Source organism: Lissotriton vulgaris, chromosome 8 (assembly GCF_964263255.1).
Source record: "Lissotriton vulgaris chromosome 8, aLisVul1.2, whole genome shotgun sequence".
In the NCBI taxonomy this organism is placed as follows: Eukaryota; Metazoa; Chordata; class Amphibia; order Caudata; family Salamandridae; genus Lissotriton; species Lissotriton vulgaris.
Genome location: NC_141696.1, coordinates 1547665445 through 1547691695, shown reverse-complemented (window position 1 = coordinate 1547691695; position 26251 = coordinate 1547665445). Strand labels below are relative to the sequence as shown.

Here is a 26251-nt window from a genome sequence, read left to right as displayed (position 1 = left end):
ACTAGACCTAAGAGTGCGAGTAGGGACATATGGTACAAATTTTCTGGCCAAATAGTCCGGTCCTAGATCATGTAGACCTTTATGTATAATACAGCAGGTCTTAAACTTCACTCGTTGACGTATGGACAACCAGTGAAGTTTATTCAGCAGAGGTTTAGATGGAGATCTAGGGGGGGGCATTAAGAACCAGCCTGGTTGCTGTGTTCTGCACTACTTGCAAGCGGTCTAGTGCATCTTCATTTGCACCTGCCAGAAGTCTTGTGGCCACCAATCAGGGGACCATTGGACCCTGGCTTCACCGAAAAGCATCACCTCGGTCTTGCTAACGTTACATTGAAGAAAGTTGGAAGACATCCACCGAGATACTGCTTTCATCCCCTCAGAGAAAGATTGTATAACCTCCGGTGTTAGTTGTTTGAAGGGAAAAAGCAGCTGCGTATCGTCAGCATAGGACACCGGACAGAAACCAAAGGCTCTGGTTATATCTGCCAAGGGGGCCACATAGGAGTTAAAAAGAGTCGGGCTCAAACAAGATCCCTGAGGAACCCCCTTGGTGATCTTAACCTCTTCCGACCTGAACTCACCCATGGAGACACATTGGGTGCGGTCGGAGAGAAAGCTCTTTATCCAGTCCAGTGCCTTGCCGCCGATACCATTCACAGTCAGTCGTTCGATCAAGATGTTGTGTGAGATGGTATCGAACGCTGCCGATAAATCCAGCAGCACCAGGACAACGGAGTAACCACTGTCCTGGTACATGCGGAGATCATCCGTTATCGACAGCAGGGCCGTTTCAGTGCTGTATTTTGGCCTGAAACCTGACTGTGAGGGATCAAGGCTTCCCGATTGTTCAAGGTAGTTAGACAGATGTTTATTTGTGTGCCTTTCGATGATTTTCCCCAAAAAAGGTAGCAGGGAGATCGGCCTAAGATTAGACATGTTGGTCCAAGGGGAGGAGGTGTTCTTCCTAATCGGTCTGACTAGGGCCTTTTTCTATTCCCGTGGGACACTTCCTGTTGTTAATGAGAGATTCACCAGTCTCTGAATATCAGGACCAAGTGTTCTCCCTAACGGTCCCATTAACCTGGCTGGTAGTAAATCAGACGGGCTCCCACTTTTAATGTCATTGAGCAGCTTCTCAACCTCTGACAAAGAAATCTCAGGAAAATTATCAAAGGTGTTGGGATTGGTGGACACTGTTTGCACCAGTATGTGATCATCCTGGCTAGCCATGGCTGGGATAAGTGCCTCTATCTTTTCATAGATAGCATCAATTTTTTCGGTAAAAAAACTCGAAATGTTGTCACAAAGATGTTGAGATGCCATATCCGCACTTTCGCATGCCATAGGTTTTAAAAAGGTATTTACAATCTGGAAGAGTACTTTCGAATCGTTGCCTGCTGCCTCTAACTGCGAGGTGACATAGTTCTTACGTGCAGAACGAATGGCTTTATGATAGGTGTTTGTAGCCTTCTGATGATTGATTTTGTCTTCCTCCAAGTGCGACTTTCTCCATATCTTTTCAGTCTTCCTAGCTATGCGCTTAAGGCTTCGCAGTTCTTCCGAAAACCAAACCTCCTGTTTCCTAGTAAGACACTTTTTAAATGTTTTTAGCGGAGCAATCTGCTGCACCGCAGTGTTAGTGGCTGAGTCCAGTTTTGAACGTGCAGTGTTAATGTCATCAGTAGCCAGAATGAGAGGAGGAACAAGCCTTTTTAAAATTTTCATCGGTTATTTTATGCCATTGCCTTCATGTAAGCGGAATTTGTACAGGGAGATTGGAACATGTACCCATCTCCGGCATTGAAAACTCAAGCACAAAATGATCTGTCCAATTATACTGTTTAGGCGCATAGCATTCAATACCAGAAAAATTGGAGAGAATTAAGTCTAAAGTGTGACCTGCCAGATGCGTAGGTCCACTATTACGCTGTTTCAGTCCTATTAAAGATAAGTCAGTCAGGAAGGATTGGGCCTCACTATTATTTTCTATCTCACTATGAATATTAAAATCACCAACCAGCAGAAAATCTTAATCTAGGCAAACATGCGGGGCAAGTGCTTCCACTAACTGTTTAGAGGCACCTTTTATGGGGCCTGGTGGGCGATAAACCATAGCTCCCTTTCTACTGTGTTTGGCTGACAAACCAATCTTAAAAACCATCATTTCAAAGGCCGATTACACCATTGGTCTAGAACCGAAACCGAGATGTTGTCTTTGTGAACAATTGCTATTCCCCCACCGGCTTTCTTGGGTCTGTCCATTCTGATGATTTTATAACCTTCCGGTATACCAAGGGTAATGGCCGGGATGGAATGGGGTTTAAGCCATGTCTCCGTAAGGAAACACAGGTCGGCTTTATGTGTGGAAATGAGATCCCAGACCTCAATATAATGCTTTGCTAAAGACCTTATATTGCATAGTAAGTTCTTCCCACCCTGAATTAGTACAGTAGGTGTGTGTTTAATGTGTTGGTGGGGGCATACATTTCTTACTATTTGGAATTGGTGTAGACATAGCCTACACGAAAACGGCCCTTCCGGAGAGCAATGATGTTTTTCCTTACATAGAGTAAGTGGGTTACTTCTTAAACACATTAGAGCCTGTGAAGAATAGATCAACCTGGGTACCTTAGGTTCAAATGATGTTACTGCCATGGCCCCTGGTCCCGTCCGGTCGCGGACGGGCGCAGACGGGCTTCTCTCTGGCGCGTCTCAGGCGCTTCGCTGCGCGCGACCGCTGCGCGCTCACTGCGACGAGGGGGCTAAATACCCCTCTGCGTGCTGCAGCTAGAGCGCTGATCGCTCGATGTGGGCGGAAGTCACCTTTAAGATGGTAATCTTGCCCGCTTATTATACCAACTGCAAAATCAGCCATATATTATTCCCTGCTACCTCCTCACTCAAATGGATGCCATCTTGCAAGATTTTCTGGGGAAATACTGCCTGCCCACCCAGAATTGCTCTGTCAAAATGCTTCTAATCCATGTAGGAGGGAGGTATAGCAGCTTTAATGGCTTCCTATCATAGGCATCCATTTAATTATTATAAATGAATGGTGGTTTGATATCCAGGGGGAACTAGCCTTCTACCTCTAACAAATGGGTGCTGTAGAGGACAAAGGTATCCCGCATGCTTTATGGTGGAGAGACCCCTTTTTCTCTCCCTCTGATCATGACAGTGGAGTTTAAGGTTTGGAAAGAAGCTATTAGGTCTCTGGATGTGTCGTATGGCATGGGAGACACCCCTGTAGTTGGGGTATTGACTGGGGCAGATGTCTGGGTTATTGGGACTCCGGTGATGCCATACAATCTCAAAGTTAGGGAATGCCATGTCCAGAGTTACATTGAAATCATTTACAGAGCTTAATAGTGAATATAACCTCCACTGTAGTCAATTCCTTAGCCTTCCGAACAGCTTGTGTGCTCTTATCCCTCACATAAAAGACCTGGTTGAGCTTCTCGACTACAGCATGAGCGAGGCCAGAGTTTTAATGGAGGACTTGAGGTCATAAGATCTCAGCAGTCTATAGACCAAATTGTTCACAGGACTCTTTTGGAAAATTGCGGGAGGAGTGGGAACATGACATGGGCCCCCAGCTGGAAGATGACTGGAGAGAGGCCTGGGTGCTCCCCAAGGAAGCGGTGACTGCGTAACAGATTAGGGCAATACATCAGAAATACCTGCATAAGGCCCAATACACATGTGACGGGCTGAGGAAGATGGGATTGGTCTCATGACCAAACTGCCAGAGATGCTCCGTTCAGAGAGGAGACATTATGCATACCGTATGGGCCTGTGAAAAGTTGGTTCCTTCCGGGAAGGGGTGCTATTGTGCCCGGGGAGGGTGATGGGCTGGCAGCTCCCTAGAGATCCTAAACTAGTTCTTCTGCACATTACAACTGACACAGACAGCAACAGATGTAAACCAGCATTGCTATGGGTGGGCCTGGAGGTGGCCACGAGTGATATAGCCATGGCATGGAAAGATGCCGAACTCCCTTTGCCCGAGGAAGGGGCCGGACCACTGCATGAATCCAGAACGCCCTATCTATGGGGATTGATGGTGTCTACACAAACATTATAAAATATGATTGGGTTGGTGGATGTACAGGGGTATCCTTCATGAGCCCAGTTCTGGGCCGTCCTGGACAATGTACAGCGAGATAATGGCCTATGGACCTGGTAGACTTCTACGATGGCTGAGGGGTGAGGTCTTGGAATGTATGGGATGCATGGATGTATGGGAACCAGGGTTTTATCTGAATCTATTTTTGAACACTCAATAAAATGTATTGTTTAAAAAAAAAATTCCACATTCCATTGTTACAGTTTTTAATTCAGGACAATGCAGGGGAGGACGTGAAAGGCAGTTTTTCACAGTGAAGAGTTACACAAAATGAAGCCAGATCAAGATTGAGTGTACCATATGGAGAAACTATGTGTGAAGGGTTGATGGCAGGAAAGACGGTGCCTAAGTAAACAGTAGGGTGGCCTGATGAATGAAAAAGTTGGGTTTCTGCAAAATAATTTAAGGATATAAAAAGTTTATAACATATAATATATTAGGGGGTAAAGTTCCTTTTGAAGCACCATTTTATTGAACGCTTACCAGTAACATGTATGGACATGTTCCATAACTGACAAATTTCAAATTTCATGGCAATACTAGCAAAGTCTATTCACCTAGAGGGGCACTGGGACACTTTTGTATCAGAGGATGTTAACAATGGCGAAACGGAGTATGAGCTTACATTCCAAATGGAGCACTACGACAACATCAGAGATACCATAGGTGCAATCAATAGAGCCACCGGTAATGTCGACTAGTATGACCTCAGATTAACACAAGATGGGGCAACATCTTCCAGTGTGCCTCCGTATGTCTCCTTTCTGACCTTACATTTTTGCAGACCATGCAGCATATAATTAATAAGGGTTCCCCATATAGTGGACACAGCCCCAGCCCCACCCCCATCCCAATATCCCCAGCACTTAACTTCAAAAATTTCTCCCCCAAAGTAAGTATTTTACCTAGAGTAGGTTTCTCAACTGTATACATTTATACATCTGTGTTCGTGTTAATTTGCATTCTGTTTGTAAACTAGGAAACGTTCTTATGTTATTGCCTTCAATCAAATATTCCAGTTAATTGAACCAGGAAAGTCGCATGTTTTAGCATGCCTCCATCCAAAAGTGGTGGCTGTTGTTATTTTGCCCTTCTACCCCGGACATCAGGGCACACCTTACCAGACCTTGCGTGACTGGGAGTAGTTTCGACCTACCCTTCCTGCCAAATAAACTGTGCATAAATGAACACGTTATTTGCCTTCTCCAATAGTTCTCCCACACCGACACTGGCTGCCGATTACAAGACGGCTTCACATGCAGCACTGCGTGACATCACTGGAGCCATAAAGCACCTCCATCGGCATACTGACGTCTGTTACCATTCATTTTTTATAGCGCCTTTGAGGCGAACGATGACACCAAGGTACTACGAAAGGTGCGGGTCTCAATATTATCAATAGAATATTTTGCTACATGCATTATTCATAATGCAATAAATAAATAGGTATAAATGAAGCAGCATTTGTAAACAGCTATAAGAAGAAATGAGAAGGAGGCTTGGTATAGAACACCATGCTAAGGGGAAGAGAGTGGGTTAGTGAGGAACCTCCAGGTAGACTTTGTATCCAAAGGAAGAGTTACCGAAGGTTGGTTACTTGTTCTTCTAATGGATACATCTATCTGCAGATTCCTCAACTTTAAATTGATTTCCGAAGCAGTGCCACACTCAGAGGTGGGAGCATGGCTGACTGAACCAAGAAGTCCTGTAGAACTGAGAGAGCTAAATAACTATCCCTTCTTACTTCTGAATCCAAGCAGTAGTGCTTTGCAAATGTGTGAAGGGCAGATTAGGCGCTGTAGCTCTAGTAGAATGAGCATGAATACCTTCAGGTGGCTCTTTTTGAGCCATGGAGAAGCAGATTTTAATACACAGGATGATCCATCTTGAGAGCGTTGGTTTGTGAATTGATTTTCCTTTCACTTTCCCTATGCATCTTATGACGATTTGATCATGGAGTCTGAACTCTTTTATTCTATCAATACATAAGCTGGTTACCATTTAGGGGTTAAGTCCCCTAGTCTTTCTTCTTCCATCCATAAAACTCCCAAATGGCAATCGGCAAAACCCCTGCTTCACAGACTGCACTGGCTACCAATAGGTCAAAGGGCAGCCTTCAAGGTGGGCTGCCTCACATTCAAAGCCCTCCACTGCACCGGTCCCGCGTTTCTCAAATCTCTAATCATCCCACATCGACCAACGCGCAACCTCCGATCAGCTTATCTTCATCTGCTAGTCACTCCCAAAGCTAAAACCAAGAAATTCGGTGGCCGTCGCTTCTCCCACCTGGCTCCCGGTCTCTGGAATCCCCTCCCTCTTTCCATCAAATCAAGCCCTTCCCTTCTTAATTTCAGAAAATCGCTCAAAACTCACCTCTTCCCCCCCCTTGGTTAAACTCCGTCACCCATGCCTTACCCTCACTCACTCTGTCTCCAAGCGCCAGGAAACCTTTGGTGTCAGTGCGCTATACAAGCTTCATTTAACATAACATAACATAGAATGAGCAGGAGGATAGAAGGTGGAGGGTGTAATGGATTGACAGAAGTGGAAGGGAGTAACTACTTTAGATAGGAAGGCAGGCCTGGACCATAATACCAGTTTGTCCAGAAAGAAGGTAGTAATGGTTGGTTTTACACTCAGCACTTGTAGTTCGTTGACACTCTTTCCTGATGTGTGTGTGTGAACAAGTTCAATGAGAGAACACATTAAGAAAGTAAGAACAAAATGTAGGTCCCATTGAGGTATAATAAAAGGAGGAGAGTATGAATTTGTAAGACCCTTTAGAGATCATAAAACAATTAGGGATTTAAACAGTGATGGTTGATTTGGTCAGTGTAGATATGGCCTTGAATGAGATCTATGGATTTATCAGCACACCATTTTAAAAATCTAGACCATCTGCCAGAGTACACAGATTTAGTAGACATGCGTCTAGAAGATAGAACTAGGTCCACTACTTTAGTTTATAGAGAGAAAGATTTCAGGTTGCCCCATCAATCTCCAGGCATGCAGGTGGAGGTTGAGGTGTAGAATCTGCCCCTGTGACTGGGACAGGGGGGTCTACCTGTGAGGGAGACGGAGCAGAGAGTAAGATAAATAAGGTTGCATACCACATCCATCTAGGTCAGTCCAGGGTGATTAGGATTACTTGGGCCTGGTCTGAGTGAATCTTCCTCAACACTCAAGGAATGAAGTGTATGTCAGGAAACGCAAAAAGAAGTGGAGCAGTCCCTTTGAGGTGAAACACGTCCCCCAAAGCCACTGCATCGGATACTGGAGGGCACAGAATCTTGGGCAGTGAGCGTTCGTTTGAGTGCATATAGACCCACAAGAGGAGTCCCCCATAATTGAAAGATGTCCTGGATCAACTTTGGGTGAAGATGCCACTCGTGGTCTGCCAGATGACGTTGGCTGAGACGATCTGCTCGTACATTAAGAACTCCAGCCAGGTTATTTGCTACTACGCAAATTTGATGGTCCTGAGCCCTGTATCAAAGTCTCACAGCCTCTGCATAGAACAGAGGTGTTTGTTGGTGTACCACATCGCTATTGTGTTGTCCGTCAAAATTTGGACCGACAGCCCGCAAAGGCAAGGTAGGAAAGACTTGAGAGGTAGACGTATAGGCTTTAAATCCAAAAGATTGATATGTAAGACGTTGATTCCAGTCCTTTCACATGGGATTCCCACCCTTGGGAGAGGCAATCTGTGATAACTGTAGTCACTGGAGGAAGAGGGTGAAACTTTTTTCCTTGACGTAGGTTGTCGCTATTGCTCCACCATTGCATTCCCACTGATGTGTCCCTTGAGATCTTTATGCATGCCTACAGATCTCGGATGTGTTGAAACCACTGCCCGTGGGGGCAGCACTGGAGAGCTCTCACGTGTCAGAGTGCACGTATGACCAAGAGAATGCAGGAGGCTAGAAGACCTAACAGGCGCAAAACTGCCAGAACTGGAATGATTGCTCCATTCTGAAACAATGGAATCATAGCCTTAACATCCAGAATCCTTGGAGGTGGAGGGAAGGCTCGAATTGATATGGTATCCAATACTGTCCATATGAATAGCATGCGCTGTGAGGGCGCCAGGTGAGACTTGGCTTTGTTAATCAAAAAGCGAGTTCATACAAAAGTTGAGTTTTTGTTTTAAGTGGTGAAGCAGCAAATCAGGAGACTCAGCTGTGATCAACCATTTGTTCAGTTAAGGGGCTATAGAAATTACCTTCCTTCCGAGGGAGCTTGAGGTTCCGTGACGATTTGAACCTGTGTTTTCAATATTGTCGGAAATACATAATATTGGTATCAGCGAACCGCAAATGATCCATTTAGCATATCCTGGTGTTTTCGCTACGCTACGAGCAAGAGTACTCATGTTACAAACACATTTCTGATCTACCCATGGCATCCATCTTAGATCATGGCAGCCATTTTGTGTTTCTTGCCCTCACATACGCAATAACCTCTGATCACTTCATTTCGATTAAGGACACGTAGCCTTAGCCGGAGATTCACCTTTTTCATGACACGTGCACCTTAAAACAGATCACGCTGTAGCTGCATGACTCGACAAGGGCTGCCTCCTCTGCCCGAGGCCAGTCCTGTTAAACTGGTCTTCGTGTCCATTGTCCTGATCATGATTAGGCGGCCGAAGCCGGTAGCCTTGCCCATTTACAACCCACAAACATCTCATATCCCACTTTTCTATCTTCCACACCTGGCTCCGTTCCTTTCTTTCTGAAACTTTATTAGGGGGAGGTAACGAAATTTACGATGAGGCGGTCCGGGTTCTGAATGAAAAGTTGACATGAGATTATGATGGAAAAGTGGGAACCTCTCATTCGTAATGTTGTGTCATCAGATATTGTCGACGATTCCTGTGCAACGCCAAATATTTATTGTTTAGGACACAAAGGTTTGGGAATGTACTAACATGTGAAGAATTTGCCCGAAGCCCAATTTTCTGTATATAAGGAGCAACCCTCTTTGTACAAATCGAACAGGCTCCTAGATACTGCCCATGTGTGGTTTCTGTGACTTCTGTGTCCCTGCAGTAATAAACCTTTGGTCTTTGATGCCACCATCGAGAAGCCCGTGTTTCTGTTCATTTGCGCACCAAGGCAGGTGGAACTCCGGGGTCTTTGGGTGTTGTTCCCTGACACCTCTGGACAGAACCAAAAAGTCCAGAACTCCAATTGGCGCCCAACGTGGGGCGACGTCATTCGGTACCGGTCCAAAAGCCTGAAGAGTTCGAGAAGCTTCGTGTGAAGATTCCTGAGGGAGGCGCCCCACTTCATCGATCCCGGCATATCGCAAAAGTGGCCCGAAGTTCTCTTCCACGAGGGTTCCCGTTCAGGACGGCTGCAGTGGGCCGTTGCCTTGACCGTCGCCCTGTCTTGGACCCGAGGTGCAGTCCTTAGTACAGCGAAACGTGACGGGTTTCTCCTTGGTGACGTCTTCAGTGCCTCAGTTAAGTATTTAGTGATAGTTAGCTGGTTACTTCGTAAGGGTTGTTAAAATCCTTTTTGGTTCTTGGTTTGGTTTGGTTTCGTAAGATTATCACTGGTTGTTCTGGTTACGATAATCTATTTGGTTTAGTTTGGGTATCGATACATCAGTTCGTTTTGGTAGGCCTAAGTTCTTGGTTCAGGTGCACATATCTGTTTCGTGTTTTGTTTGTTCTGTGTTCCGGATTGCAAAATGGTAAGTCGGAGAAATTGTATGTTGTCTTGTTTTGGTTGCAACAGTGACTCACGATTGGAGGACTCATGTCTGGTTCCTCCGATTGGGACTCCCCTATATGACTTGTATTGTAAACACGGTGTGGGTCCTATATCTTATAATGAGGTGTGGGTCCGATACACTGAAAAAGATGGTGTCCTTAGTTGGCCACTGCATGGTAGTTTTGAACCGAAATCCTTGACAATTTAGAAGCGAAATTGTTTAGGAAGAAAGCCCGGCCGGCAATGTTTGATTCTTTCCGTTACTGGCGAAAAGAATCCAAACAGAGAGAAATTAAAAGGTTGAAGAAAGAACAGAAAGAGCAAGAAGAGTTGACTCTGGAGCAAGCGGCTAAACAGCTGCAAGTCAACGAGTCAGAGAAGGCCATAGAGGTGGCCATTAGAGAGCATAATTTAGCGATCGACAAGTGCTACCCTGCCTTGCCATCGAAAACAGCTAAGATACTAGAGGATTCTGAAAACGATCCTCTGTTGTCTTATTTGTTACGGTCACCTCCACCGTATGCACAAGGTGCTACGGCTCCACCTTTACCGAATGTACAATTGCCGGTTGCTGGACAACCTGGTATTCCTGCTCCTGCCCCTCAGAATCAAGCTCCTGTACCTCCTGTAGTCAATGTGAATGTTCCTACGGCTCCTCCTCCTCCTGGATTGCCGACTTCTATACCTGTATCTGTCTAGCTTACACCTACTACTCCACAAACTGTTTTTCTCGATACTTCTACTGTCCCGCTATCTGTTCCTACCTCTACTGTGTTCTCTGCGTCTGCTAGTGTGTTGACTCCACTTTCTGTTCGTCGAAGAATCACTGATTCTGTTTCGAGCATTCTAACCCCTTTCTATAAATCTTTAATTAAGACTCCTACTTCTGACTCTGTTCAAAGACGTAGTCAGCTTCCGAGTACTGAAGAACGGGGAATTTTAGATTCCACGGCTCTCAGATGGATTTCAAAGAGTAGGAGATACAGTACGAGAGATGTGCTAGACACATTTATGCAGTGGAAAGAGCCAACGCAACGGTATGTCTTTGATGAGATGTGCTCGCTGCTACGTGAGGAAATAGAAGAAGATGATGTTGAATCAAATCTAGAAGACTTAATTAAGGTCCAGAAAGAGTTTGCTGCAGGAATGATAGTAGGTGAAAATATAGAGGTAGCGATGGAACTGATTTTAAGTTATAGAAATGATCCATCACTTCGTTCACCGAGAGATTTAGAGAAAAGCAAGACGAAGCTAAATCGCCAATATCCAATGAGGGAGGTTCCTCCAATTTGGCGCGATGCTGTGCAAGCTGATGCAGTCCGTGGTATTGCAGCCGCTCCGGCGCAATTCCAAAGAGTGTGGATGCACATTCCGTGGAAGCGAGCTGAAGTGCTAGCAGTAAAACAGGCCTTGCTAGATCCGCGTAAGAATCCTGCTGGATACTATAAGGAATTAACACAGACAGTTGAGGCTTGTATAATGAACTTAGCAGACATCGATATGTTATTTGGTAACGTAGTTCCGCAACCAATTTGGGCTAAAATTCGTAGAGAGAATCATCCAGTTGCCCTAGGTGGTGATTGGGCAGCTATCATTGCAGCGGATGGTCAGCAAGTAGGTGGTGCAAAACCCGAACCTCTAATTGCTAATCTTCCAGGTAGGATAATAGACTTAATGAAGACTCTGATGCCCGCATTGCGTGTTAATTGGGACAAGTTGTCCGCATGCAGGCAGAAGAAAGACGAAAGTGTCTCCGACTTCTTCACGAGGTTCGAAGAGACTTTTGTAGATCACAGTGGTCAGGATATGAGCACAGAAGGAGGACAGAGACTGTTTGTGGATAAATTTGTACATAACTTGCTACCTGAGTTATGCAACAAATTAAAGGATTCCGAGAGTGCGTGGGCTGTTTCTACAACTGCGCAAATACTTGCAACTGCACAGTATTATGAAAATAGAGATAAAGAGGAAAAAGAGAAATCAGATAAGAAAACAAAAGATTTAAAAACTAAAGTTCTTTTGCAACAGGCGTATCCGCCTCGCATGAATCAGAATATTACGCAACAGGGTTCGTATCAAAGAACAGACTATAGTTCACCGAGACCTCAATATCAGTGGAACCAGTGTGCGTACTGTAAGAAAGAGGGTCACTACAAGAATGAGTGTCCGATCTTAGCGCAAAATAATGCAGCAGCAGCTCAGAGAGGTCGTGGCGGTTTTGTGCAAAATTCTAGAGGTCGAGGGCGAGGTGCTATGCCTCCACAGACGAATGATCGTCCTTCCAATCACTTTGATCAACGAAATGGACAGTCTGCCCAGCAAAATAGATCTCAACAGTATCTGGTTGAAGACTATTGTGAAGTGGATGATGGATTCCAGCAAAATGGGTACTAGGACAGCCATGGACAGAGAGAGGGAGTAGTATCAGTTCCAGTGGATCAGAGTGGGCCTTATGTCGCAGTAGCAACATCAGGTGTAGTCGAACCGTTTCTGTTGGATACTGGTGCAGCAAAAAGTTCTATCATTCATGCGAAACTCCCTGGCGCACCTTTGTCCGGCTCAACAAATGTTTCTGTAGGTTTTTCAGGCGCCCCTGTTTACAACCCCATATCTGGTCCTTTGTCTATTTCTGTTGGACCGTGTCAATTGAAAGCACCCCTGATTTTAACGACGGGTTGTAATGAAAATCTGCTTGGTTTAGACTTGTTAAAACGACTATATGCGACATTGTACTGTTCTCCGGAAGGAGTACAGCTTACATTGGGTAAAAGAACCACCTCTCCGATGTACTTGTCAATGGATGCACTCCCGCCAGAGCTGCGTTCTCTCCCTGATTCTCTTTGGGCGACTGGTCCTAACGATGTAGGCCTTTTAGAAATCCCACCCTATGTAGTCACTTTGAAAGCGAATGTAAAATTTCCAAGAATTCCTCAATATAAAATATCTAGTGAAGGTGAGCGTGCACTTTTATTAATTGTGCAAGATTTGATTAAGAAAGATGTGGTTGAAGAAGCTAGAGGAAATGTTTGTAACAGTCCTGTATTACCAATTTTGAAACGAACTGATCCTACAAAACCTCCAGTGTACAGGTTTGTCATCGACCTCAGAGAAGTTAATAAAATTGTGGTTCCGCAGTTTCCTGTGGTTCCAGACATTACTGCCTTGTTAACATTGATTCCTGCTACAGCTACTTGGTTTTCAGTCATTGACTTGAAGAATGCCTTTTTCAGCATTCCGATAGCGGAGGAAAGCAGAGATATTTTTGGTTTCTGTCTAGGAGGTCGAAGTTTCAGATTTAAACGCGCTCCACAAGGCTACTGTGAGAGCCCATCTATTTACAGTCAAACATTAAAAAGTCAGTTAGATACCTTTGTTCTTCCTCCAGGCTCTGCTCTAGTACAGTATGTAGATGATCTTCTAGTGGCTGCCGATGACAAGGAAACTTGCAAAGCAGCTACGATCTCGTTATTACATCATTTGTCTAATTTGAATCACAAGGTGTCACCTTCGAAATTGCAATACTGCTGCCAAGAAGTGACCTACCTAGGTCATCTCTTGTCAAAGGAGGGAAGGAAGTTGACCCCAGAGAGAATAAAAGCAATTACGCAGATGAGTGTTCCTCGCACGCATAGAGAAGTGCGTGCCTTTCTAGGTATTACTTCTTACTGTAGGCAGTGGATCCCAAATTTTTCCCTTTTAGCAAAACCGTTGGTAGCTTTGACTGGGAAAAATGTTCCGAGTCCGGTGCCATGGTCTGATGAATGTCAGGAGAGTTTTACTGAATTACGAAAAAAGCATTATGTTCAGCTCCTGTATTGGGTACACCTGATTACAGTAAGCCATTTACGCTCTATGTTCACGAAAGAGAAGGTTGCGCGTTGAGTGTTCTGACGCAGAAATTTGGTGATAAACAACGCCCTTGTGCGTATTTTTCATCAACATTAGACCCGGTAGCTAGAGCGTTACCTAGTTGTTTGAGAGCTACAGCGGCAGCTGCGGCTTCCATTCGACAATCTGCTGGTTTGGTGATGAACAACATGCTAGTGGTCATGGTTCCTCATGCAGTGGATACACTCATGAACCGAACTAAGACACAACACCTTACCAGTGCGAGACTAGCTGGTTATGAGCTGACGTTACTAGCAAGTCATATTCAGATCAAAAGATGTAATGTATTGAATCCAGCAACGCTGTTGCCGGCTAATCAAGAGTCGAGTGATTCCGAGCCACATGATTGTTGTTTTAGAACGGAGGAAGAGACAAAAGGACGTATTAACTTGAGAGATACTCCATTATCAGATCCAGATGGCACGCTATATGTGGATGGGTCATGTTTTAAATTAGAGAATGGTGATGTGACTGCTGCTTACGCAGTAACGACTTTGAAGACGATTGTGGAGACTGCAAGAGTGAGTCAGAATTCTGCCCAAGCTGCAGAATTAATAGCTCTAACAAGAGCGTGTGCTTTAGCTAAGGGAAAGAGAGTGAATGTGTTCACAGATAGTCAGTACGCATTTGGCGTGGCCCATAGTTTTGGCCGTTTGTGGAAAGAAAGAGGTTTCATTACGTCCCATGGGACTAAGATTCAACATGGTCAGCTAGTTAACGACTTGTTGGAATCTCTAACCTTGCCGACTGAAGTTGCGATTGTGAAGTGCAGTGCTCATAAAGCAATCACGGATGATGTTGGTCGTGGGAATGCTTTTGCTGATGAAACTGCTAAACAGACAGCTAGAGACATGATGAGCAGAATGTATGTTGCTACGTCTGCGAGATGGATTGCTGAGTCTGGAATGTGTGAGGATACAATGGAAAGTGTGAAAGAGATTCAGAAAGAGGCAACTGAGGAAGAAAAACGTGTATGGAGAGAAAGTACGGGCAAGTTGGATTCGAATGGGTGTTGGATTGATTTGACAGAACAGCAGCGTTGGATGTTGCCTGATGCGTATGTACTTGCAGTGGTGACAATGGCGCATGGAGTAGCGCATATAAGTTCTAAAGGAATCTGTAAGATGCTGGCTCCAGTCTGGAAGAATGATGGGATCAGTAAATGTGCAGAGAGAGTGGTGAAAAATTGTATGGTATGCCTGATGCATAATCCTGGCAAGGGAACCCCAACTCCTGCTGGTCACTTCGCTCCTCCTTCCTGCCCCTTTGAAGTGATTCAGTTAGACTTCATTCACATGGATCGCTGTAATAATCTGAAATACGTCCTGGTGGTAGTCTGTGCTTTTTCCAGATGGATCGAAGCATACCCACTAAAGGACAATACTGCCCTATCAACTGCCAAAATTCTTCTCAAATAATATTTCCCTAGATATGGAATGCCACGGATTGTATGGTCAGATAACGGAAGTGAGTTTATAGGGAAAGTTATGCAGAGTGTGTGTGCCGGCCTAGGCATAAAACAGAAGTTCCACAGTGCGAATCATCCCCAGTCTGCTGGTTTAGTGGAGGGTTACAATGGCACCCTCAAGCTGAAACTAGCTAAAATACAAGCATCCACAGGTTTACCCTGGCCAGACGCACTTCCTTTGGCTTTGCTATCAACAAGAGCAACTGTACATTCTAGAGTGGGGCTTAGCCCCTATGAGATAGTCTTTGGCCGCCCGGCAAATATTTGGGGTGTGCCGAGGCCTAAAGAGTTTTGTTCTCTAGAATACCCTATGTTGATAGACTACCTTTACGACTTGACTGCTAAATTGAGTCTTATTCACCAACAGGTTTTCGATGCATTGCCAAAGCCTCCGGAGAGTCCAGGTCATCAGCTGAAACCCGGCGATCAAGTCGTGATCAGAAACTTCGCGAGGACGAAGAACCTTCAGCCCAGATACATCGGCCCCTTCCAGGTCCTGCTTACAACAAGAACAGCAGTTCGTGTAGCTGGTCGCAAGCATTGGGTGCACGCATCTCATGTCAAGCGTGTACATTTGCCACTTCCTTACGACGACTGGGTGAAGAAGGGAATTGGTGCCTCCGAATTTGAACGTACGCCAAAGTTCATCCCTTTCAGCGATGCCAAATTGATCACCGACACTCCAAACTCTGACTCTCCTACTGAAAAGACGACTCCTTTGAACTCTGAACATTTGTCCCCTGCATCAGGAAAAACTCTGTCATCTGCGAACTTGAACACTGCAACAACTACTAGTGATATGCTATTTGCCGATCAAACAGTACCTGCGAAGCAAAGATACAATTTACGACCTCGTAATATGGACAAATAAAGCAGGCAACTGCCCATTGTGATATTTTTGAAATTTTGAACTTTTGCCTTCAGCCAGGAAGTTTGCTATTGTTTATTGTTTTTAAAATTGCCTTGCCGTCTGGGTAGCCGTAGGGTCGTGGCTGTGTGCCTAGTTGAATATGCGGGGGTCTGACACAAGGTCGATCTTTCTGTTGGTTCTGGGAACTCCCAGGGCTGATAGAGGCATTTTCATCTACGTACACATCATCAGTGGTCGCGAGCGGATTGTAGAAGATGGAGCTTCCTGCGCTGTAACGAGAAAATGTGATTTATGTTCGCAGAAACAGACATTACAGAATTCTTCACAGCAAATGTTTTTTAATACAATGTGCCATTACATTTTTGATTGTTTTGATAATGTTGGTGGGTGGAATCGTTTTCGGTATGAGTTTGATTTTTGTACCAGTAACTACAGTACCTCCCCTTGATCCTGTTACTTCTACTGTTTCCTCTATACACTCTTTTCACTCGTTTCCTGAACATGAGCAAGCTCGATGCTCTGAATTCATCAATAACACTTTTGTACAGCTCTTGCATCAACACCAACTGGTAGTTAACACTACAGACTGCTGGGTGTGTGGCTTGATACCCCACACTATGGATAAAGGTATTCCCTATCTGGTTTTGCCTTTCAGCTACAATGGATCATTTCAGGCCCTTCAAACCATCTTTGCTTATGCCCTTGAAACCTATCCTCCACGTCCACCACGTTCCACTAAATATAACTCTGCCAACAAAGCTTTAGTACAGGGAATTATTGACATGATCAAGGATGTCAATAATACTCCATCTTACCCTAGAGACGAATTGCGAGTATATTTAAGTTGGAATTCTTAAGAGTATCGCCTTAGTTTGGGAGAAAGCAAGCGTAAAAGCTCAACTCCAATCTGGGTCGTACCCCACCGAGGTCAGGTCTGTTTGCAAGGTAATGGGAGAAATCCGAGAGCTCAGCTAGGGAGGAGTGAGTGCGTAGAGACTTATGTGTTTCCGGCTAACTCTTCCCCTGCCTTTCTTACTGCTAGGGGTACCTACTTCATCTGTCGAGACAGAGCATATACATGGTTGCCTGCTGACTTTTCAGGTTCATGCTATATTGCTCGATTGTTGCCCCCAACATACACTGCTTCATCTGATTACCACAGGACCAGAGTAGCGAGAGGTGTCTTCAGCAAGGAAGATACTGCTGGTCAGGAAGCTGGAGACTTCTTTAAAGGCTTCCTTCCGTTCTGGGGGCCTATGGCCAACAGTAGAAACATACGTCAGCTAACACGGGTAGTTGAATCTACTATTACCGAAACTGCTGGTGCCCTTAGCAATTTGACAGCTGAGCTTCAGGCGGATAGACTCATGACGTTGCAGAACCGTATGGTTCTAGACGTTATACTTGCAGATCGAGGTGCGGTATGCAGAATGATCCAATCGAGCTGCTGTGTCTTTATTCCTAATAATGCTCCAACAGTCTATGAGGCGATCTCGAAGCTACACAAAATTTCCGACTCTATTCATGTAGACAAGGGAAACTGGTCCTTCATGGAGTGGTTTTGGACTCTGATATCAGCGTGGGGATGGAAGGTTCTGATGGTCATTGGTGTCATCTTAGTATTCCTCTTCTCATGCTGCCTGATTATCCAGTGTGGTCCAGCTCTGTGTAGTCTTTGTGCTGCAACCTGTTTTAGGAAACCACCTGCGTTTGGAGAAAAGGCACGAGAAAGGATGATGATACAACAGCATGTCACTGACCTGATGAGCATAGAATTAGACTCTGACATAGACTGAGTAATTGCCTATGTAAGGGCAAAAGGAGGGTCTGAGGTTCTGTGACGATTTGAACCCGTGTTTTCAATATTGTCGGAAATACATAATATTGGTATCAGCGAACCGCAAATGATCCATTTAGCATATCCTGGTGTTTTCGCTACGCTACGAGCAAGAGTACTCATGTTACAAACACATTTCTGATCTACCCATGGCATCCATCTTAGATCATGGCAGCCATTTTGTGTTTCTTGCCCTCACATACGCAATAACCTCTGATCACTTCATTTCGATTAAGGACACGTAGCCTTAGCCGGAGATTCACCTTTTTCATGACACGTGCACCTTAAAACAGATCACGCTGTAGCTGCATGACTCGACAAGGGCTGCCTCCTCTGCCCGAGGCCAGTCCTGTTAAACTGGTCTTCGTGTCCATTGTCCTGATCATGATTAGGCGGCCGAAGCCGGTAGCCTTGCCCATTTACAACCCACAAACATCTCATATCCCACTTTTCTATCTTCCACACCTGGCTCCGTTCCTTTCTTTCTGAAACTTTATTAGGGGGAGGTAACGAAATTTACGATGAGGCGGTCCGGGTTCTGAATGAAAAGTTGACATGAGATTATGATGGAAAAGTGGGAACCTCTCATTCGTAATGTTGTGTCATCAGATATTGTCGACGATTCCTGTGCAACGCCAAATATTTATTGTTTAGGACACAAAGGTTTGGGAATGTACTAACATGTGAAGAATTTGCCCGAAGCCCAATTTTCTGTATATAAGGAGCAACCCTCTTTGTACAAATCGAACAGGCTCCTAGATACTGCCCATGTGTGGTTTCTGTGACTTCTGTGTCCCTGCAGTAATAAACCTTTGGTCTTTGACGCCACCATCGAGAAGCCCGTGTTTCTGTTCATTTGCGCACCAAGGCAGGTGGAACTCCGGGGTCTTTGGGTGTTGTTCCCTGACACCTCTGGACAGAACCAAAAAGTCCAGAACTCCAAGCTGCTACCACTTGCATCAACTTTATGAAGACTCGTGGTGCGGAAGTGAGGACAAGCACTAGGACTTTGAACTGATAGTGTTCTGATCCTAAAATGAGCTGGAAATACTTCCTGTGTGATCTCAGGATAGGAATGTGGAAATAGGCATCCTACAGATCGACAAACACCATCCAGTCTTCGGCATTCAGCACTAGCAGACCAGAGCTTTTTGAACATCTCCTTTATGAGTAAACAGTTCAAACTCTTGAGGTTAAGGATCGGTCATAACCTGCTATCATTTTTGGGGATCAGAAAATATCAGGCACAGTGGCGACTCTTCGAGGGAGTGCTGCTGGGCGGGGCAGGGGGTGGGGTGTAGTAAACTCCGGCATATGGCCGAACTGAGTTAAGTAAATAACCAATATAAACAAATAAATGAAAATAAATTACATTGTGCGCACTGCATTGCCATTTGAAGTTGCAGCACGCGCATGCAAATCGTTTTATTTATTTATTTACTTAACTCTGTTCGGCCGTATGCCGGAGTTTACTGGCCCCCACCCTGCCCCTCCACCGCCTGCAGCACTCCCTCAAGGAGCAACTGATCAGAGAGATCATCCCTGTCCCTTTTCCGGCTCCAGAACCAATTCCACTGCACCCTTGAGAATAAGGTAATGGACTTTCTGTTAGAGTATTTGCATGTGTTCAAGCCGTAGAGAGTCTAATCGCGGAGATATTGAATGGGTTTGTTGTTGGAAGGATAGAGTATTCCCCTTTATTACAATTTGTAAGACACAAAATGTCTGATGTGATGGACTTTCATGTTTAGGTTGAGCCTGGGCGGCAAGACATGCTGAATTCAGGAATGGACTTGAAGCTCTTCAACTTTTCAATTGGCTCATGTTACAGTCCTTTCTAAATTGTTGTTTTTGATTCATGAAATGGATTAGAAGTCCCTCATTAGTTCCACCTTTTCTACGTATGTAACCTCCCAGGAGTACTGATTGCCCTTTTACTTGTGTTGTTTTATTTACAGTGTGTGAGCACTATTTTCTTTAATGATTTTCTCCTATTGCAGGATAAACATGCTTTCCTGCAAGGGTGCCCGCTTTGCCTCTGGGCGCGGTGCTTTAGGTTTCAGCACAGCCATCAAAGGCACCAGCCCAACGGTCCAAGCTATGGTTACCTTAAAACCCGTGCATACATATTAAAGTTTTAACGCAGTGGCAGATGTCTTGAAGGATACCCAGTCATCATGTACAAATAAGGACCAGCCCCCTACGTAGTGTCAATGTGTGCGTCGCGTTGTTCGTGAAATGGGATGGGCAAGGTGGCAGTCCAAGTCATTGATGAAGGACTCAATGCAATTTCTCTTGTAAACAAAAAGAAAGAGGAAAGTGGTCCATGTGATGTTTTTCAACAGACCGATGGATGCCAAAAAGGAGTCAGTGTGAATGAGTGACGTTGTCTTCATATTCAGGTCAAATTAAGACCAATTGGAGGGAACATGGTCTAAGTGGTCATTATGATGGAGACATCCTCTAATTTCACAATGTATCAAACATTATTTCCGCAATATGAGCCATCAAAGTTTTGCAAAAAAGTGCAAGGATTGAAATACAATTACAGAAAGATAAAACAATAAAACGTTTAAAAGAATACAAATTGGAGGAACAAACTAAATTCTTGTGTTCGGTATCCAAGTGTCCAGATTTGATAGTAAACAGTCTAGCTTGCAAGAGGGTTCACACAGATGGGCAAAATGCACAGTGCAAGAGTTTAAAATGCATTGTGAATGAAGTGGCCTCAATGAGCAGCGGATGGGAGACAATTTTAGTGCCCAATGGAAAAGGACATTTCTGAAGCAGAAGTGTTCAGTAGGCAGCAGATTGGTAACAGCCTCAGCGGCCAGGGAGACAGGGCGTTTGTGCAATGAAATGCAGTAAAAATTCAAAAGTATAAATTGCAAGATAATCATGAAATACATTACCTAAAATGCTAGATGCATAGTAGCCAATAATTTTTAGAACTCACAGCACAGCTGGTCTAGCAACAGCATAGTGTAGGATCCACAGTAGTCGATGATACCTGTGCCACTGAGCTTGTGCCCTAGGCTCAACCATCTACCAGAGGAAAAAAGAAAAGCACAACGGGCACAGCCAAATTACCAACCCTACAAAAACCTCTAAGGGTCCACCATGAGCGTCGGAAATAAAAGCCCCCGTACAGTGCAATGGTGAGAAAAGATTATACCATAGGTCATAGAGTATTAGCGTGTGAGTTGGGGTTAGGAGGAAGGGACCATTAATTTACACCTCAATGGCCAGGCCTTGACCAAGACTTTTGCCGCTGCCCAAATAAAAGTGGGTTTAATTAGTCCTCAGGATCCTGAGAGCTTCAATATGTCTTGCTGTGCCCATTTGGGCACAGACTGGTCTTAACCAAGACCGCCTTGATCTTTCATATACAGGGCAGGCAAACAAGAAGTGAGCAACAGACTCCCTCGAGGTCTTACAGACAGGGCACTTCAAGGGTGACTCAGTGGAAGCAGACCATTTTGCTGTAAATGTTGTAGGAGGTAAAGTTCCAAACCTGAACTGTATGTAAAGCTTCCACTCAGTGGGGTTGGTGATGAGATCTACGTAATGGTCATAGAAGCCGGAAAGATTGAATGTGGTGAATTAGAGGGTCAAGGAGTACCTCGTTAGATGAATGTCTGCAAACAAACAACCAAAGAAATAAAATCATTATAATCCTGAAATTAAAGACTGTGCCAATCAAAAACAAAAGGAGCATTTCAGAAGGAGTGCTATAGCGACTGTGGCCACAGTCGTTACACAGAAAACGAACCCTGCATTTAGCAATCCCAGCTATTGCTTCATCCAATGTAGCAATAGTCCATGTCAGAGAAATAACAGGGATGTAAACCCTACACACAGAACAGGGGGTGGAAGGTTCTCTCAAATAAAAATGTGTAAAAACGTAGCACTTTACGAATATTTGCTTGTTATCAAAGAGCCAACCATTGCCATCGAGTTAAATCTGGAACATCTGGGGGCAGTAAATCTAAAGTTCTTTCTAAGAGAAGTTTGTCTATTTTCTTGTTGCCCTTACCCATCGTCTCCAGAACAACACACTGTAAGCTATCAATGGTGCGATTAGGTGTCAAAAAGTGACTGCTCATCTTAGTTGTAACCTTTTTACACTGGACTTTGCTCCTATGTTCTCCTATCCAGACCTTGATTTTCCTACTGGTTGTCCCAGTAAATCTCAAATTCCATGAACAAGCGATCATGAACATCACGTATGTTGTATTACAATTGGTGTGTCTTCTCAGCACCCATTGTTTATCTAGGCCAAAATCAATGGGCTTAGTGGGACTAGTCAGATGACACAAATTACAGGAGCCACAAGAAAAATGTACCACAACAGTACAACAATACTGAGTTTATCCTAGTGGGTGGTGCGTATGTTAGAGTGTGGCCCAAATGATCCCGTACTTTACAGCCTCTTTTGTGCGCAAACCTAGGTTTCTGAAAGTTAAAAGACCTGGAGTTGATAATATGCCTGCTTTTTTGGTAAAGATTTTCCTAATGTGAAACAATAATATAAGTTAGAGGATTGATCTTAGGTGTAATTTCTATTGGATCTCTGTCTTTCTTTGTTTTGGTTCTTGGCTCGCTTACAGCATTTTGTAATAATCTGATCAGGATATTCATTCTGCCTCAATTTTTCCACAAACTCTCATGCTTGTGCATCATACATGTGTGCATCTAAAACTGACACACATTTGTTTTGGCCTTGCTCCCAAAAGCGAGACTCACTGGCTTTCCCAATGTGTTTTGCTCCAGTAAGTAGTCTGATTGCAGCCTTCATTAACAGATGCTTTGAGGCCCAAATTCCAATAAAAGGTCCGATTACTGGCCTGAAAATACTTTGGGCAATAGAGCTCCTCACTGGATGTTTCGGGAAGCTTGTAGTGGGAGTGTATGAGATGCCTCCGACAGCAATTAGTTCAAAGTAAGATTCTGAATTTACTGGGAAACTAATTTGGCTTCCAGAGCCAAGCAGGCTGCTGAACATTCCGAGCAAAGCATCCACATAGAGACAAAAGACCCCCAGCTGACAATCCACTGCCTATGTATCTGCCTGATGAACATTCCAAGCACAGCATTCACAGAGACAAATTACCCCAGCTGACAATCCACAGCCTATGTATCTGCCTGATGAACATTCCAAGCACAGCATCCACATAGAGACAAATGACCCCCAGCTGACAATCCACTGCCTAAGTATCTGCCTGAAGGACATTCCGAGTACCGCATCCACATTGAGACAAATGAGCCCCAGCTGACAATCCACTGCCTAAGTATCTGCCTGAAAGGACATTCCAAGTAACGCATCCACATTGAGACAAATGACCCCATCTGACAATCCACGGCTCAAGTTTCTGCCTGAAGAGCATTCCAAGCACAACAACCACAGAGACAAATGACCCCCAGCTGAGAGTCCACTGCCTAAGTATCTGCCTGGTTCCTTGAAGACTTGGCATTGCGAGAGTGAAAGTGAAGTCTGGCTACAAACATTCCGCTGAAGTGTACGTGTTGATTAAGACACCAGAACTGGTGGTAAGACATGACGGTCACTTATAAAAGATGTATAAGAGCAGCACAGGTTTTGCTTTTTACATTAAGCCCCTTGATGTGAAGTGTGGCTTCCCTATGAATTTTGGGTTTCATTATCCCTTGCTGGTAGAGTGGATAGGGAAGCTGAGCATCATATGTTTGAGTATGAGGAACTCGTAGAGGACGGTATGGTAATACACAAAAAATAGCTTGTATACACCATAGGACATCTGAGCTGTGGGCAGTCATTTGGTGTCAATTAACTTTTGCCATAGCCTTGCAGAAAGAAAAGTACATGTATGTCCGGGCAATGTAAACCATGTGTAGTGCGCTCAGGGTCTAAAATATGCAGTCATTAGTCACAGCGTTAATGAAAATGCCTATATATTGGTTTCATGTTTTTTGTGTGTCAAGAGTAAAACATATGCTAAACTAGCCTACAACATGTTGGTTGAATATGTGCTAGTTATTCAACATATGGTTTTAATTATGTCTTTCTAGTAGTATGGAGAGTGAAGTACAGAGTTGTATTTTTTGGTTACAGAGAGCTAAAGGAACAATGTATGATTTGGCAGTTTGGTCTTTAGGAAACAATGAGCTGAATGGGAGTACGTACCTAAGGAGGAGGAGTCCCAACGATACCCTCAGCAGACAAAGAACTGCAAAGGAAGAAGAGAGGAAAATGTAGAAATAGCAGAAAGACTGACAAACAGGGAAGAAGGAAAAACTAGAAGACAGAAAGAGCAATACAGAGGAAAGACATGGAGAGGGAAAACAAACAAAGGACTATAAAAGGTTCTCTCATGCTGGCAATCTTTGATCCCAAGACCTGGGAAGCGGAGGACCACCAGTGAGGAGTCGACTCACGGCTGCACAGGGAACACAATGAGGAGCTACAGCACAGATGACAGCCAGGAGGAATCGAAACTGAGGAGCTGCTGTTGGGGGAAGGAGGACCACAGAGCCAAGAGGTAGACCTCAAAATGCAGACCAACAACTGAGACGGGAGCCTGCACTCCACCTGGAAACGCTGTGGCCCCACCATGGTTCTGATGAGGACCGTGACTGACCCAGTAAGTGACAGGGGTAGGAACAGGTCGGGAAGAGTACAGGTAGAGGCTGACGCGGAGACCATGGAGGACAACTGGGGGCAAAAACATGAAAACCTTGCATAGAATCCTGCTAACACGGCGAGCTCTAAAATCACTGGGTTTCTTTTCTTATAGAAGTATGGCTTGATGGTCTAAATAATGTAAATAATGGACTTATTCTTGTGGTGATGGGAGGTGAAGAGAAAAGAGTGTGAAGAAATAAGAAACAAAGCAGAAGAAAGGATAAAATAGGCAGGCGAAAGAAAGAGAAAGAAACACAAGTGTACCATAGAAAGAACTTGGCTGGAAAAGATACAGTTGGAAAGAACAGGAATAGATGTGAAGAATCGGCTATCCAATCATTGAGATTTTTATTATTGACCTGTGCTAAAATGACACTTACATTTTCCTTTAATCTGAGGCCACTGGAAGTGGAGCCATAGCCGCTCTCTGGAGCCAAGTAGGAGTCTGCAGGGCCTAAGCCTAGGGAAAATAGAAGAAACAATCCTGTGAGGACTTTAAGGACTTTCTAAAGAATGTGAGTCTATATGATGAATGGAGAACAATAAAACATGTGATTACTCAGAAAGACGTGTAGTTGGCCTGTGTTACTGAACTAAAACAAACAAAGCAAACAGAGACCAAGGAAGTATCATAGGGTCTGACTGCATCATGGCAAAGCCCTTTGAGACTAAATTGCATTGGCATGATGAGGTCACTCCTTCAGCTTCTCTTTCGACAATCAAGAAAGTAAAAAGATAAGCACTATCAGAAAGAATCCCATACACGCGCAATGGTCATTCCATAATTGCCTGACTGCAATTGATGCTCTAAGGGAAAGTACATATTACGTGTAAGAACAGATGGAAAAAAATCCAGAGCTGAAAATCAGAAGGGTGGAGGCTCAATGTCCTAATGCAGAAGCTGCTACTGCTGCACACCAATGTTTTGTGTCTCCTACAAAAATGTTTATTAGCACCCGTGCTGTAAATAATAAAACATTGTACCCACCCCAAGAGTGGTATGATACCACTCTTGGGGCGGATACAACCTTTCATTATACCACTGGTATCATCTCATGTCTGGGAACTTCCTATGCTCACATCCAAGAAAGACCAGACCAAAACTGGCAGGTAAGCACTTGCAGTGATGAGTACATCTTTTCTCTCACTTTTCCCCTACACTGGTGCACAGACAAAGCTACACACTTGCTCTGGCGTGGCCTGAGCAGACTCTGCATACAGACTCTCCATACCAGAACATCAAAACAATCGCCATACAAACTATAATTTACTCACACAGTCTGTACCCATTCAAACACTGGCACCCAAGTTTAAATGTCTTATTTCTCACCCATTTTCGCATCAAATCCATGCACCGTTGCAATGACAAACACGATAAAATGATAACTCTGGTCCTCATGTCCATCAAAACACTATCCATAAATACCTGATGCAGTTCAATCCATAGCACAACGCAGGGAAACTGTGCTACGTCCTTTGAAAATGTGCTCTGCACATTTGTTAGGATGATCAAAATGCTATACATGTGTTACTACACTACCACCCTGGGAAAGATAAGACCCGGCCCTGCCTGCCTGCACCCCATGCTCCACACAGCACTAGGGGCACTCTGTGAAGGGAGTTTCTGTGAACAGTCTGGGTCAGCATGGCTGTCAGATTTGCATTTTTTTCATGTGT

The 26251-nt window shown here is 44.4% G+C and overlaps 1 protein-coding gene across 1 annotated transcript in view; it reads right to left on the bottom strand.

The window, feature by feature from the left end:
- The window catches only part of LOC147700342 (uncharacterized), a 44606-nt gene extending 19570 nt beyond the window's left edge, over positions 1-25036 (bottom strand). Inside the window, exons 1-3 of the mRNA XM_086935710.1 lie at positions 24955-25036; positions 24077-24119; positions 21428-21551 (exon numbers count right to left, since the gene is read on the bottom strand). The gene's annotated coding sequence lies outside the window, so the exon portion shown is untranslated. The remainder of the gene's footprint in view (positions 1-21427; positions 21552-24076; positions 24120-24954) is intronic.
- Between the last annotated feature and the right edge of the window lie 1215 nt (positions 25037-26251).